A 14,577-nucleotide genomic window follows, 5' to 3' on the forward strand; every position below is an offset into this window, starting at 1 on the left:
GGTGACCGAAGTGGCGGCAAACATTGAAACAGCAGAGGGGGAACTGCTGAGAACCCCTAAGAGGCGGCCGAAGCACCGGCAAACATTGAATCAGCAGAGGGGTACCTGCTGAGAACCCCTAAGAGGCGGCCGAAGCGCCAACAAACATTGAAACAGCAGAGGGGTACCTGCTGAGAACCCCTAAGAGGCGGCCGAAGCACCAGCAAACATTGAAACAGCAGAGGAGAACCTGCTGAGATCACCTAAGAGGCGGCCGATGCGCCGACAAACATTGAAACAGCAGAGGGGGACCTGCTGAGAACCCCTAAGAGGTGGCCTAAGCGCCGAAAAACATAGAAACAGCAGAGGGGGACCTGCTGAGAACCCCTAAGAGGCGGCCGAAGCGCTGGCAAACATTGAAACAGCAGAGGGGGACCTGCTGAGAACCCCTAAGAGGCGGCCGAAGCACCGACAAACATTAAAAACAGCAGAGGTTGACCTGCTGAGAACCCCTAAGAGGTGGCCAAGGTGCAGACATACATTAAAAACAGCAGAGCGGGACCTGCTGAGAACCCCTAAGAGTTGGCCTAAGCGCCGACAAACATTGAAACAGCAGAGGGGGACCTGCTGAGAACCCCTAAGAGGCGGCCGATGCGCTGGCAAACATTGAATCAGCAGTGGGGGACCTGCTGAGAACCCCTAAGAGGCGGCCGAAGCACCGACAAACATTAAAAACAGCAGAGGGTGACCTGCTGAGAACCCCTAAGAGGTGGTCAAGGCGCAGACATACATTAAAAACAGCAGAGGGGGACCTGTTGAGAACCCCTAAGAGGCGGTTGAAGAGCGCACAAACATTGAAACAGCAGAGGGGGATCTGCTGAGAACCCCTAAGAGGCAGCCAAAGCGCAAACAAACATTGAAACAGTAGAGGGGGACCTGCTGAGATACCCTAAGAGGCGGCCGAAGCGCCGACAACCATTGAATCAGCTAAGGGGGACCTGCTGAGAACCCCTAAGAGGCGGCCAAAGCACCAACAACCATTAAAAACAGCAGAGGGGGACCTGCTGAGGACCCCTAAGAGGCAGCCGAAGCGCCGACAAACATTGATACAGCAGAGGGAGACATGCTGAGAACCCCTAAGAGGCGGCCGAAGCGCCGACAAACAATGAAGCAGCAGAGGGGGACCTGCTGAGAACCCCTAAGAGGCGGCCAAAGCGCCGGCAAACATTGAAACAGCAGAGGGGGACCTGCTGAGAACCCCTAAGTGGTGGCCAAAGAGCCGGTAAACATTGAAACAGCAGAGGGGGACCTGCTGAGAACCTCTAACCGGCGACCGAAGCACCGGCAAACATTGCAACAGCAGAGGCGGCCCTGATGAGAACCCCTATGAGGCAGCCGAAGCGCCGACAAACATTGATACAGCAGAGGGGGACCTGCTGAGAACCCCTAAGAGGCGGCCGAAGCGCCTGCAAACATTGAAACAGCAGCGGGTGACCTGCTGAGAACCCATAAGAGGCAGCCAAAACGCCGACAGACATTGAAACAGCAGCGGGGGACCTGCTGAGAACCCCTAAGAGGCGGCCGAAGCGCTGGCAAACATTGAAACAGCAGAGGGGGACCTGCTGAGAACCCCTAAGAGGCGGCCGACGCGCCGACAAACATTGAAACAGCAGAGGGGGACCTGCTGAGAACCCCTAAGAGGCAGCCGAAGCGCCGGCAAACATTGAAACAGCAGAGGGGGACCTGCTGAGAACCCCTAAGAGGCGGCCGAAGTGCCGGCAAACATTGAAACAGCAGAGGGGGACCTGCTGAGAACCCCTAAGAGGTGGCCAAAGCGCTGGCAAACATTGAAACAGCAGAGGGGGACCTGCTGAGAACCCCTAAGAGGCGGCCGAAGCACCAGCAAACATTGAAACAGCAGAGGGGGACCTGCTGAGAACCCCTATGAGGCGGCCGAAGCGCCGAGAAACATTGAAACAGCAGCTGGAGACCTGCTGAGAACCCATAAGAGGCAGCCAAAGCGCCGACAAACATTGAAACAGCAGCGGGGGACCTGCTGAGAACCCCTAAGAGGCGGCCGAAGTGCTGGCAAACATTAAAACAGCAGAGGGGGACATGCTGAGAACCCCTAAGAGGCGGCCGACGTGCCGACAAACATTGAAATAGCAGAGGGGGACCTGCTGAGAACCCCTAAGAGGCGGCCAAAGCACCTACAAACATTGAAACAGCAGAGGGGGATCTGCTGAGAACCCCTAAGAGGCGGCCGAAGCGCCAGCAAACATTGAAACAGCAGAGGGGGACCTGCTGAGAACCCCTAAGAGGCGGCCGAAGCGCCGACAAACATTAAAAACAGCAGAGGGTGACCTGCTGAGAACCCCTAAGAGGTGGCCAAGACGCAGACATACATTAAAAACAGCAGAGGGGGACCTGCTGAGAACCCCTAAGAGGCGGCCGAAGAGCCGACAAACATTGAAACAGCAGAGGGGGACCTGCTGAGAACCCCTAAGAGGCGGCCAAAGCACCGACAAACATTGAAACAGTAGAGGGGGACCAGCTGAGATAACCTAAGAGGCGGCCGAAGCGCCGACAAACATTGAATCAGCTAAGGGGAATCTGCTGAGAACCCCTAAGAGGCGGCCAAAGCACCGACAACCATTAAAAACAGCAGAGGGGGACCTGCTGAGGACCCCTAAGAGGCTGCCGAAGCGCCGACAAACATTGAAACAGCAGAGGGGGACCTGCTGAGAACCCCTAAGAGGCGGCCGAAGAACCGCCAAACATTAAAAACAGCAGAGGGGGAACTGCTGAGAACCCCTAAGAGGCAGCCAAAACGCCGACAGACATTGAAACAGCAGCGGGGGACCTGCTGAGAACCCCTAAGAGGCGGCCGAAGCGCTGGCAAACATTGAAACAGCAGAGGGGGACCTGCTGAGAACCCCTAAGAGGCGGCCGACGCGCCGACAAACATTAAAACAGCAGAGGGGGACCTGCTGAGAACCCCTAAGAGGTGGCCAAAGTGCCGGCAAACATTGAAACAGCAGAGGGGGACCTGCTGAGAACCCCTAAGAGGCGGCCGAAGTGCCGGCAAACATTGAAACAGCAGAGGGGGACCTGCTGAGAACCCCTAAGAGCTGGCCAAAGTGCTGGCAAACATTGATACAGCAGAGGGGGACCTGCTGAGAACCCCTAAGAGGCGGCCGAAGCACCAGCAAACATTGAAACAGCAGAGGGGGACCTGCTGAGAACGCCTATGAGGCGGCCGAAGCGCCGAGAAACATTGAAACAGCAGCTGGAGACCTGCTGAGAACCCATAAGAGGCAGCCAAAGCGCCGACAAACATTGAAACAGCAGCAAAGGAACCTGCTGAGAACCCCTAAGAGGCGGCCGAAGTGCTGGCAAACATTAAAACAGCAGAGGGGGACCTGCTGAGAACCCCTAAGAGGCGGCCGACGTGCCGACAAACATTGAAACAGCAGAGGGGGACCTGCTGAGAACCCCTAAGAGGCGGCCTAAGCACCGACAAACATTGAAACAGCAGAGGGGGATCTGCTGAGAACCCCTAAGAGGCGGCTGAAGCGCCGGCAAACATTGAAACAGCAGAGGGGGACCTGCTGAGAACCCCTATGAGGCGGCCGAAGGGCCGACAAACATTAAAAACAGCAGAGGGTGACCTGCTGAGAACCCCTAAGAGGTGGCCAAGACGCAGACATACATTAAAAACAGCAGAGGGGGACCTGCTGAGAACCCCTAAGAGGCGGCCGAAGAGCCGACAAACATTGAAACAGCAGAGGGGGACCTGCTGAGAACCCCTAAGAGGCGGCCAAAGCACCGACAAACATTGAAACAGTAGAGGGGGACCAGCTGAGATAACCTAAGAGGCGGCCGAAGCGCCGACAAACATTGAATCAGCTAAGGGGGATCTGCTGAGAACCCCTAAGAGGCGGCCGAAGGGCCGACAAACATTAAAAACAGCAGAGGGTGACCTGCTGAGAACCCCTAAGAGGTGGCCAAGACGCAGACATACATTAAAAACAGCAGAGGGGGACCTGCTGAGAACCCCTAAGAGGCGGCCGAAGAGCCGACAAACATTGAAACAGCAGAGGGGGACCTGCTGAGAACCCCTAAGAGGCGGCCAAAGCACCGACAAACATTGAAACAGTAGAGGGGGACCAGCTGAGATAACCTAAGAGGCGGCTGAAGCGAAGACAAACATTGAATCAGCTAAGGGGGATCTGCTGAGAACCCCTAAGAGGCGGCCAAAGCACCGACAACCATTAAAAACAGCAGAGGGGGACCTGCTGAGGACCCCTAAGAGGCGGCCGAAGCGCCGACAAACATTGAAACAGCAGAGGGGGACCTGCTGAGAACCCCTAAGAGGCGGCCGAAGCACCGCCAAACATTAAAAACAGCAGAGGGGGAACTGCTGAGAACCCCTAAGAGGCAGCCGAAGCGCCGACAATCTTTGAAACAGCAGAGGGGGACTTGCTGAGAACCCCTAAGAGGCATCCGAAGCACCGACAAACATTGAAACAGCAGAGGGTGACCTGCTGAGAACCCCTAAGAGGCAGCCGAAGCACCGACAAACATTGAAACAGCAGAGGGGACCTGCTGAGAACCCCTAAGAGGCGGCCGAAGCGCCACCAAACATTGAAACAGCAGAGGGGGACCTGCTGAGAACCCCTAAGAGGCGGCCAAAGCACCGACAAACATTGAAACAGTAGAGGGGGACCAGCTGAGATAACCTAAGAGGCGGCCGAAGTGCCGACAAACATTGAATCAGCTAAGGGGGATCTGCTGAGAACCCCTAAGAGGCGGCCAAAGCACCGACAACCATTAAAAACAGCAGAGGGGGACCTGCTGAGGACCCCTAAGAGGCGGCCGAAGCGCCGACAAACAATGAAACAGCAGAGGGGGACCTGCTGAGAACCCCTAAGAGGCGGCCAAAGCACCAGCAAACATTGAAACAGCAGAGGGGGACCTGCTGAGAACCCCTATGAGGCGGCCGAAGCGCAGAGAAACATTGAAACAGCAGCTGGAGACCTGCTGAGAACCCATAAGAGGCAGCCAAAGCGCCGACAAACATTGAAACAGCAGCGGGGGACCTGCTGAGAACCCCTAAGAGGCGGCCGAAGTGCTGGCAAACATTAAAACAGCAGAGGGGGACCTGCTGAGAACCCCTAAGAGGCGGCCGACGTGCCAACAAACATTGAAACAGCAGAGGGGGACCTGCTGAGAACCCCTAAGAGGCGGCCTAAGTACCGACAAACATTGAAACAGCAGAGGGGGATCTGCTGAGAACCCCTAAGAGGCGGCCGAAGCGCCGGCAAACATTGAAACAGCAGAGGGGGACCTGCTGAGAACCCCTATGAGGCGGCCGAAGCGACGACAAACATTAAAAACAGCAGAGGGTGACCTGCTGAGAACCCCTAAGAGGTGGCCAAGATGCAGACATACATTAAAAACAGCAGAGGGGGACCTGCTGAGAACCCCTAAGAGGCGGCCGAAGAGCCGACAAACATTGAAAAAGCAGAGGGGGACCTGCTGAGAACCCCTAAGAGGCGGCCAAAGCACCGACAAACATTGAAACAGTAGAGGGGGACCAGCTGAGATAACCTAAGAGGCGGCCGAAGCGCCGACAAACATTGAATCAGCTAAGGGGGATCTGCTGAGAACTCCTAAGAGGCGGCCAAAGCACCGACAACCTTTAAAAACAGCAGAGGGGGACCTGCTGAGGACCCCTAAGAGGCGGCCGAAGCGCCGACAAACATTGAAACAGCAGAGGGGGACCTGCTGAGAACCCCTAAGAGGCGGCCGAAGCACCGCCAAACATTAAAAACAGCAGAGGGGGAACTGCTGAGAACCCCTAAGAGGCAGCCGAAGCGCCGACAATCTTTGAAACAGCAGAGGGGGACTTGCTGAGAACCCCTAAGAGGCTTCCGAAGCGCCGACAAACATTGAAACAGCAGAGGGTGACCTGCTGAGAACCCCTAAGAGGCAGCCGAAGCGCCGCCAAACATTGAAACAGCAGAGGGGGACCTGCTGAGAACCCCTAAGAGGCAGCCGAAGCACTGACAAATATTAAAACAGCAGAGGGGGACCTGCTGAGAACCCCTAAGAGGCGGCCGAAGCGCCGACAAACATTTAAACAGCAGAGGGGGACCTGCAGAGAACCCCTTAGAGGCGGCATAAGCGCCGACAAACATTGAAACAGCAGAGGGGGACCTGCTGAGAACCCCTAAGAGGCGGCCGAAGCGCTGACAAACATTGAAACAGCAGAGGGGGATCTGCTGAGAACCCCTAAGAGGCGGCCGATGTGCCGACAAACATTAAAACAGCAGAGGGGGACCTGTTGAGAACCCCTAAGAGGCGGCCGAAGCGCCGACAAACATTGAATCAGCTGAGGGGGACCTGCTGAGAACCCCTAAGAGGCGGCCAAAGCGCCGACAACCATTAAAAACAGCAGAGGAGTACCTGCTGAGGACCCCTAAGAGGCGGCCGAAGCGCCGACAAACATTAAAACAGCAGAGGGGGACCTGAACCCCTAAGAGGCAGCCAAAGCACTGACAAACATTGAAACAGCAGAGAGAGACCTGCTGAGAACCCCTAAGAGGTGGCCGAAGCGCCGCCAAACATTGAAACAGCAGAGGGGGACCTGCTCAGAACCCCTAAGAGGCGGCTGAAGCACCGACAAACATTAAAACAGCAGAGGGGGACCTGCTGAGAACCCCTAAGAGGCGGCCGAAGCGCCGACAAACATTTAAACAGCAGAGGGGGACCTGGTGAGAACCCCTAAGAGGTGGCCGAAGCGCCGTCAAACATTGAAACAGCAGAAGGGGACCTGCTGAGAACCCCTAAGAGGAGGCTGACGCGCCGGCAAACATTGAAACAGCAGAGGGGGACCTGCTGAGAACCCCTAAGAGGCGGCCGACGCACCGGCAAACATTGAAACAGCAGAGGGGGACCTGCTGAGAACCCCTAAGAGGCGGCCGACGCACCGACAAACATTAAAAACAGCAGAGGGTGACCTGCTGAGAACCCCTAAGAGGTGGCCAAGACGCAGACATACATTAAAAACAGCAGAGGGGGACCTGCTGAGAACCCCTAAGAGGCGGCCGAAGAGCCGACAAACATTGAAACAGCAGAGGGGGACCTGCTGAGAACCCCTAAGAGGCGGCCAAAGCACCGACAAACATTGAAACAGTAGAGGGGGACCAGCTGAGATAACCTAAGAGGCGGCCGAAGCGCCGACAAACATTGAATCAGCTAAGGGGGATCTGCTGAGAACCCCTAAGAGGCGGCCAAAGCACCGACAACCATTAAAAACAGCAGAGGGGGACCTGCTGAGGACCCCTAAGAGGCGGCCGAAGCGCCGACAAACATTGAAACAGCAGAGGGGGACCTGCTGAGAACCCCTAAGAGGCGGCCGAAGCACCGCCAAACATTAAAAACAGCAGAGGGGGAACTGCTGAGAACCCCTAAGAGGCAGCCGAAGCGCCGACAATCTTTGAAACAGCAGAGGGGGACTTGCTGAGAACCCCTAAGAGGCTTCCGAAGCGCCGACAAACATTGAAACAGCAGAGGGTGACCTGCTGAGAACCCCTAAGAGGCAGCCGAAGCGCCGACAAACATTGAAACAGCAGAGGGGACCTGCTGAGAACCCCTAAGAGGCGGCCGAAGCGCCGCCAAACATTGAAACAGCAGAGGGGGACCTGCTGAGAACCCCTAAGAGGCAGCCGAAGCACCGACAAACATTAAAACAGCAGAGGGGGACCTGCTGAGAACCCCTAAGAGGCGGCCGAAGCGCCGACAAACATTGAAACAGCAGAGGGGGACCTGCTGAGAACCCCTTAGAGGCGGCATAAGCGCCGACAAGCATTTAAACAGCAAAGGGGGACCTGCTGAGAACCCCTAAGAGGCGGCCGAAGCGCTGACAAACATTGAAACAGCAGAGGGGGATCTGCTGAGAACCCCTAAGAGGCGGCCGATGTGCCGACAAACATTAAAACAGCAGTGGGGGACCTGCTGAGAACCCCTAAGAGGCGGCCGAAGCGCCGACAAACATTGAATCAGCTGAGGGGGACCTGCTGAGAACCCCTAAGAGGCGGCCAAAGCGCCGACAACCATTAAAAACAGCAGAGGGGGACCTGCTGAGGACCCCTAAGAGGCCGCCGAAGTGCCGACAAACATTAAAACAGCAGAGGGGGACCTGAACCCCTAAGAGGCAGCCAAAGCACTGACAAACATTGAAACAGCAGAGAGAGACCTGCTGAGAACCCCTAAGAGGTGGCCGAAGCGCCGCCAAACATTGAAACAGCAGAGGGGGACCTGCTGAGAACCCCTAAGAGGCGGCTGAAGCACCGACAAACATTAAAACAGCAGAGGGGGACCTGCTGAGAACCCCTAAGAGGCGGCCGAAGCGCCGACAAACATTTAAACAGCAGAGGGGGACCTGGTGAGAACCCCTAAGAGGTGGCCGAAGCGCCGTCAAACATTGAAACAGCAGAAGGGGACCTGCTGTGAACCCCTAAGAGGTGGCCGACGCGCCGGCAAACATTGAAACAGCAGAGGGGGACCTGCTGAGAACCCCTAAGAGGCGGCCGACGCACCGACAAACATTGAAACAGCAGAGGGGGACCTGCTGAGAACCCCTAAGAGGCGGCCGAAGCGCCGACAAACATTGAAACAGCAGAGGGGGACCTGCTGAGAACCCCTAAGAGGCGGCCGAAGCGCCGACAAACATTGAAAAAGCAGAGGTGGACCTGCTGAGAACCCCTAAGAGGCGGCCGAAGCGTCGACAAACATTGAAACAGCAGAGGGGGACCTGCTGAGAACCCCTAAGAGGCGGCCGACGCACCGACAAACATTAAAAACAGCAGAGGGTGACCTGCTGAGAACCCCTAAGAGGTGGCCAAGACGCAGACATACATTAAAAACAGCAGAGGGGGACCTGCTGAGAACCCCTAAGAGGCGGCCGAAGAGCCGACAAACATTGAAACAGCAGAGGGGGACCTGCTGAGAACCCCTAAGAGGCGGCCAAAGCACCGACAAACATTGAAACAGTAGAGGGGGACCAGCTGAGATAACCTAAGAGGCGGCCGAAGCGCCGACAAACATTGAATCAGCTAAGGGGGATCTGCTGAGAACCCCTAAGAGGCGGCCAAAGCACCGACAACCATTAAAAACAGCAGAGGGGGACCTGCTGAGGACCCCTAAGAGGCGGCCGAAGCGCCGACAAACATTGAAACAGCAGAGGGGGACCTGCTGAGAACCCCTAAGAGGCGGCCGAAGCACCGCCAAACATTAAAAACAGCAGAGGGGGAACTGCTGAGAACCCCTAAGAGGCAGCCGAAGCGCCGACAATCTTTGAAACAGCAGAGGGGGACTTGCTGAGAACCCCTAAGAGGCTTCCGAAGCACCGACAAACATTGAAACAGCAGAGGGTGACCTGCTGAGAACCCCTAAGAGGCAGCCGAAGCGCCGACAAACATTGAAACAGCAGAGGGGACCTGCTGAGAACCCCTAAGAGGCGGCCGAAGCGCCGCCAAACATTGAAACAGCAGAGGGGGACCTGCTGAGAACCCCTAAGAGGCAGCCGAAGCACCGACAAACATTAAAACAGCAGAGGGGGACCTGCTGAGAACCCCTAAGAGGCGGCCGAAGCGCCGACAAACATTGAAACAGCAGAGGGGGACCTGCTGAGAACCCCTTAGAGGCGGCATAAGCGCCGACAAGCATTTAAACAGCAAAGGGGGACCTGCTGAGAACCCCTAAGAGGCGGCCGAAGCGCTGACAAACATTGAAACAGCAGAGGGGGATCTGCTGAGAACCCCTAAGAGGCGGCCGATGTGCCGACAAACATTAAAACAGCAGAGGGGGACCTGCTGAGAACCCCTAAGAGGCGGCCGAAGCGCCGACAAACATTGAATCAGCTGAGGGGGACCTGCTGAGAACCCCTAAGAGGCGGCCAAAGCGCCGACAACCATTAAAAACAGCAGAGGGGGACCTGCTGAGGACCCCTAAGAGGCCGCCGAAGCGCCGACAAACATTAAAACAGCAGAGGGGGACCTGAACCCCTAAGAGGCAGCCAAAGCACTGACAAACATTGAAACAGCAGAGAGAGACCTGCTGAGAACCCCTAAGAGGTGGCCGAAGCGCCGCCAAACATTGAAACAGCAGAGGGGGACCTGCTGAGAACCCCTAAGAGGCGGCTGAAGCACCGACAAACATTAAAACAGCAGAGGGGGACCTGCTGAGAACCCCTAAGAGGCGGCCGAAGCGCCGACAAACATTTAAACAGCAGAGGGGGACCTGGTGAGAACCCCTAAGAGGTGGCCGAAGCGCCGTCAAACATTGAAACAGCAGAAGGGGACCTGCTGTGAACCCCTAAGAGGTGGCCGACGTGCCGGCAAACATTGAAACAGCAGAGGGGGACCTGCTGAGAACCCCTAAGAGGCGGCCGACGCACCGACAAACATTGAAACAGCAGAGGGGGACCTGCTGAGAACCCCTAAGAGGCGGCCGAAGCGCCGACAAACATTGAAACAGCAGAGGGGGACCTGCTGAGAACCCCTAAGAGGCGGCCGAAGCGCCGACAAACATTGAAAAAGCAGAGGTGGACCTGCTGAGAACCCCTAAGAGGCGGCCGAAGCGTCGACAAACATTGAAACAGCAGAGGGGGACCTGCTGAGAATCCCTAAGAGGCGGCCGAAGCACCGACAAACATTGAAACAGCAGAGGGGGACCTGCTGAGATTCCCTAAGAGGTGGCCGAAGCGCCGACAAACATTGAAACAGCAGAGGGGGACCTGCTGAGAACCCCTAAGAGGTGGCCAAAGCGCCGACAAACATTGAAACAGCAGAGGGGACCTGCTGAGAACCCCTAAGTGGCGGCCCAAGCGCCGACAATCAATGAAACAGCAGAGGGGGACCTGCTGAGAACCCCTAAGAGGCGGCCGAAGGCCGGCAAACATTGAAACAGCAGAGGGGGACCTGCTGAGAACACCTAAGAGGCGGCCGAAGCACTGGCAAACATTGAAACAGCAGAGGGGGACCTGCTGAGAACCTCTAAGAGGTGGCCGACGCGCCGGCAAACATTGAAACAGCAGAGGGGGACCTGCTGAGAACCCCTAAGAGGCGGGTGACGCACCGACAAACATTGAAACAGCAGAGGGGGACCTGCTGAGAACCCCTAAGAGGCGGCCGAAGCGCCGACAAACATTGAAACAGCAGAGGGGGACCTGCTGAGAACCCCTAAGAGGCGGCCGAAGCGCCGACAAACATTGAAAAAGCAGAGGTGGACCTGCTGAGAACCCCTAAGAGGCGGCCGAAGCATCGACAAACATTGAAACAGCAGAGGGGGACCTGCTGAGAACCCCTAAGAGGCGGCCGAAGCACCGACAAACATTGAAACAGCAGAGGGGGACCTGCTGAGATTCCCTAAGAGGTGGTCAAAGCGCCGACAAACATTGAAACAGCAGAGGGGACCTGCTGAGAACCCCTAAGAGGCGGCCGAAGCGCCGACAAACATTGAAACAGCAGAGGGGGACCTGCTGAGAACCCCTAAGAGGCGGCCGAAGCACCGCCAAACATTAAAAACAGCAGAGGGGGAACTGCTGAGAACCCCTAAGAGGCAGCCGAAGCGCCGACAATCTTTGAAACAGCAGAGGGGGACTTGCTGAGAACCCCTAAGAGGCATCCGAAGCACCGACAAACATTGAAACAGCAGAGGGTGACCTGCTGAGAACCCCTAAGAGGCAGCCGAAGCGCCAACAAACATTGAAACAGCAGAGGGGACCTGCTGAGAACCCCTAAGAGGCGGCCGAAGCGCCACCAAACATTGAAACAGCAGAGGGGGACCTGCTGAGAACCCCTAAGAGGCGGCCAAAGCACCGACAAACATTGAAACAGTAGAGGGGGACCTGCTGAGAACCCCTAAGAGGCGGCCGAAGCGTCGACAAACATTGAAACAGCAGAGGGGGACCTGCTGAGAACCCCTAAGAGGCGGCCGAAGCACCGACAAACATTGAAACAGCAGAGGGGGACCTGCTGAGATTCCCTAAGAGGTGGCCGAAGCGCCGACAAACATTGAAACAGCAGAGGGGGACCTGCTGAGAACCCCTAAGAGGTGGCCAAAGCGCCGACAAACATTGAAACAGCAGAGGGGACCTGCTGAGAACCCCTAAGTGGTGGCCCAAGCGCCGACAATCAATGAAACAGCAAAGGGGGACCTGCTGAGAACCCCTAAGAGGCGGCCGAAGCGCCGGCAAACATTGAAACAGCAGAGGGGGACCTGCTGAGAACCCCTAAGAGGCGGCCGAAGCACTGGCAAACATTGAAACAGCAGAAGGGGACCTGCTGAGAACCTCTAAGAGGTGGCCGACGCGCCGGCAAACATTGAAACAGCAGAGGGGGACCTGCTGAGAACCCCTAAGAGGCGGGTGACGCACCGACAAACATTGAAACAGCAGAGGGGGACCTGCTGAGAACCCCTAAGAGGCGGCCGAAGCGCCGACAAACATTGAAACAGCAGAGGGGGACCTGCTGAGAACCCCTAAGAGGCGGCCGAAGCGCCGACAAACATTGAAAAAGCAGAGGTGGACCTGCTGAGAACCCCTAAGAGGCGGCCGAAGCGTCGACAAACATTGAAACAGCAGAGGGGGACCTGCGGAGAACCCCTAAGAGGCGGCCGAAGCACCGACAAACATTGAAACAGCAGAGGGGGACCTGCTGAGATTCCCTAAGAGGTGGTCAAAGCGCCGACAAACATTGAAACAGCAGAGGGGACCTGCTGAGAACCCCTAAGAGGCGGCCGAAGCGCCGACAAACATTGAAACAGCAGAGGGGGACCTGCTGAGAACCCCTAAGAGGCGGCCGAAGAGCCGACAAACATTGAAAAAGCAGAGGTGGACCTGCTGAGAACCTCTAAGAGGCGGCCGAAGCGTCGACAAACATTGAAACAGCAGAGGGGGACCTGCTGAGAACCCCTAAGAGGCGGCCGAAGCACCGACAAACATTGAAACAGCAGAGGGGGACCTGCTGAGATTCCCTAAGAGGTGGCCAAAGCGCCGACAAACATTGAAACAGCAGAGGGGACCTGCTGAGAACCCCTAAGAGGCTGCCGAAGCGCCTACAAACAATGAAACAGTAGAGGGGGACCTGCTGAGAACCCCTAAGAGGCGGCCCAAGCGCCGACAATCAATGAAACAGCAGAGGGGGACCTGCTGAGAACCCCTAAGAGGCGGCTGTAGTGCCGGCAAACATTGAAACAGCAGAGGGGGACCTGCTGAGAACCCCTAAGAGGCGGCCGAAGCAATGGCAAACATTGAAACAGCAGAAGGGGACCTGCTGAGAACCCCTAAGAGGCGGGCGACGCGCCGACAAACATTGAAAAAGCAGAGGGGGACCTGCTCAGAACCCCTAAGAGGTGGCTGAAGCGCCAGCAAACATTGAAACAGCAGAGGCGGACCTGCTGAGTACCCCTAAGAGGCGGCTGAAGCACCGGCAAACATTGAAACAGCAGAGGGGGACCTGCTGAGAACCCCTAAGAGGCGGCCGAAGCGCCAACAAACATTGAAATAGCAGAGGGGGATGTGCTGAGAACCCCTCAGAGGCGGACGACGCTCCGACAAACATTGAAACAGCAGAGGGGGACCTGCTGAGAACCCCTAAGTAATGGCCGAAGCGCCGACAAACTTTGAAACAGCAGAGGGGGACCTGCTGAGAACCCCTTAGAGGCTGCCGAAGCGTCGACAAACATTGAAACAGCAGAGGGGTACCTGAGCCCCTAAGAGGCGGCAAAAGTGCCGACATATATTGAAACAGCAGAGGGGGACCTGCTGAGAACCCCTAAGTGGCGGCCGAAGCGCCGACAACCATTAAAAACAGCAGAGGGGGACCTGCTGAGAACCCCTTAGAGGCGGCATAAGCGCCGACAAACATTGAAACAGCAGAGGGGGACCTGCTGAGAACCCCTAAGAGGCGGCCGAAGCGCTGACAAACATTGAAACAGCAGAGGGGGATCTGCTGAGAACCCCTAAGAGGCGGCTGATGTGCCGACAAACATTAAAACAGCAGAGGGGGACCTGCTGAGAACCCCTAAGAGGCGGCCGAAGCACCGACAAACATTGAATCAGCTGAGGGGGACCTGCTGAGAACCCCTAAGAGGCGGCCAAAGCGCCGACAACCATTAAAAACAGCAGAGGGGGACCTGCTGAGGACCCTAAGAGGCGGCCGAAGCGCAGACAAACATTAAAACAGCAGAGGGGGACCTGAACCCCTAAGAGGCAGCGAAAGCACTGACAAACATTGAAACAGCAGAGAGAGACCTGCTGAGAACCCCTAAGAGGTGGCCGAAGCACCGCCAAACATTGAAACAGAAGAGGGGGACCTGCTGAGAACCCCTAAGAGGCGGCTGAAGCACCGACAAACATTAAAACAGCAGAGGGGGACCTGCTGAGAACCCCTAAGAGGTGGCCGCCGCGCCGGCAAACATTGAAACAGCAGTGGGGAACCTGCTGAGAACCCCTAAGAGGCGGCCGACGCACCGACAAACATTGAAACAGCAGAGGGGGACCTGCTGAGAACCCCTAAGAGGCGGCCG

The sequence above is a fragment of the Taudactylus pleione genome, unplaced genomic scaffold (genome assembly GCF_031769625.1).
Source record: "Taudactylus pleione unplaced genomic scaffold, aTauple2 ptg000212l, whole genome shotgun sequence".
Taxonomy (NCBI): Eukaryota; Metazoa; Chordata; class Amphibia; order Anura; family Myobatrachidae; genus Taudactylus; species Taudactylus pleione.